Raw genomic sequence first — 2,177 nt, 5'->3', positions numbered from 1 at the left:
AGAGAGAGAGAGAGAGAGAGAGAGAGAGAGAGAGAGAGAGAGAGAGAGACGGGAAAAGAGAAAGGAAAGAGACCCGCTCACCTGTGGTCGAGCTGCCCTGGCTTGCGGCGTCGGAAGTGTCTCTAGGGCGAACAAGGGCCGGCCTGCTCGTCCCGCAAGTCGACAGTCCCCTTCCATCTTCCGAGCAGCTCCACCCCCACCGAGACAAGCGCTGCCACTGCTGCTTCTTTTCCCTGTCGCCGAGTTCTCCTCGGTTCGGGTCGCCCCACCGCAGGCCTGTACTGCTTCTTCATCCCTGCTCTCCATGGAGACGTCCGATCTAGAACCACGCATCGTCGATGGTCGCGTGGAGGATGAATAAAAGGAAGGGGAGGTGGATCTGCTACGGGAGAGAGGAGGAAGAGGAGGAGCGGCAGCGGCGGCCAGGAGGGAGTAAAAGTGAGGGAGGGGGAAGGCCATGTGCGTGCGTGCGTTAGGTTTTCATCTGCCCAACCCCAGACCCAGCCACTCGCCGACGCCGTGGGCGCGCAACCCGCCCACTGCTTCTTGGCCCCACAAATGAGCGAGCCCGCCGGTCATGCAATCTCAGCCAAAGCCTGCGGGTGTAAAAGAGACGGACGGTTGACCAGCCGACAACACGGTAAAACGAGCGACAGTAAATCGATCGTGGGGTGGAAAAGGCCTCGCGAGCGCAAGTGCGCTAGAATGGCGGGTAACACAGCAGCGTTTATATGTTAGATACCATAAAATTGATCAAAATATGTTGGAGATGCTCTTAGGTACTTCTACATGTGTATGCTAGCTACTGGAGAAGTGTCTATCACACGAACACCATAAACATATCTTACCAATTGCAACGGCAACTGGGACAGACCACTTCTTTTGTTTGCGAGGACAATTAGAGTGTAGCATTGACACTTCTGGTTGGACACCAATCTTTTTCTTTTTGAGGAATGGTTGGACACCAATCTCGTCTTCCGTAGGCTACCGCTCACAGCCGGACTAGCACACCACTAGCTAGATAGATCTGCCTGGCCCAGTGCGGCATTTTGTAGACCAGGCTCCAGGGAGACCAATATTTCCAAAACATCGAAAATGGGATTTGTAAGTTTCAGAAAAAATATTTTTTTTGCACAGATACATATAGGTTTTCTTCACATGTCCGTAAAGTTCCATTGATAATAAGTTGATTTGTAGCCTATGCAAAAGAACAAAATCCTGGCCGAACAACAACAATAGAAAGGTCCAATTGTATACACGATTTTATCTTTTTTGTGTTTTCATGAAGTACAAACTATACATCTATATGTGTAAGCACAGTTTTTTTCAGAATTTTTTGTGAAGTAAAAAAATGAAGTCTTCAGAAGAAGAAAAAAAGGGCTACCTAGAGCCCGGACTCTAGAGCGCATTATCGTGCCTACCCCTGCCTATGATATACATACTATTAGTGATAGATGTTCACACCCAAACTACACAATTACTGTCATTGGAGCACCCCTTAGCACAGAGACCACGGGCTTCGCCTCCTCCTCCTTCTCCAAGAAAGAAAGTTAGGGTTCGTGCCTCTTGTCGGCGCCGGCGCAGGTCCGCCTCGTCTCCGGTGGCCCTAGGGCCATGGAGGCGCGGTGGATCCTGACAAGGGCCGGCGGGAGGGCTCCGTTTTTAGTCATTTTTTTCAATCTTGCTAGAGTTTGTGTCCTAATCAGGAAGGCGAGACGACGGTGACTCCCTGAAGATGGAATAAAGGTCTCCCCGCCTAGCTCCCGTTCCGGCGGTGCGTCTAGCATCGTTGGTGGGCGTGTGGAGGTGTGTCTACGGCAGATCTATCATTGGTGGATTTGCTCGGATCTCTTCGTTGTTCGTCTATATTCCTGTGTCTTCGGTTTGGATCCTTTCGATCTACGTTATTTTTCATCAACGGCGGTTGTTGTTCTGGGGTGCTGGTCCTATAGGGCCTTAGCACGACGACTTCCCGACTATCTACTACAACTAGTTGTGCCCGGCTCCGGCGATGGAGAGGCGATGACGGCGGCGCGCCTTCGGCTTGCTTCGGTGCTTGTAGTCGTCGCTAGGTGGTCTACGGATCTGAATGTAATTTTTATTTCTGGTGTTCGTTGTACTGCCATGATTGAAGATAAATAGATTGGAAGTTTTTGCGCAAAAAAAGAGACCACAAA

Source organism: Triticum dicoccoides, chromosome 4A, assembly GCF_002162155.2.
Source record: "Triticum dicoccoides isolate Atlit2015 ecotype Zavitan chromosome 4A, WEW_v2.0, whole genome shotgun sequence".
NCBI classification, from domain to species: domain Eukaryota; kingdom Viridiplantae; phylum Streptophyta; class Magnoliopsida; order Poales; family Poaceae; genus Triticum; species Triticum dicoccoides.
Note: the sequence above shows the minus strand (reverse complement) of the source record.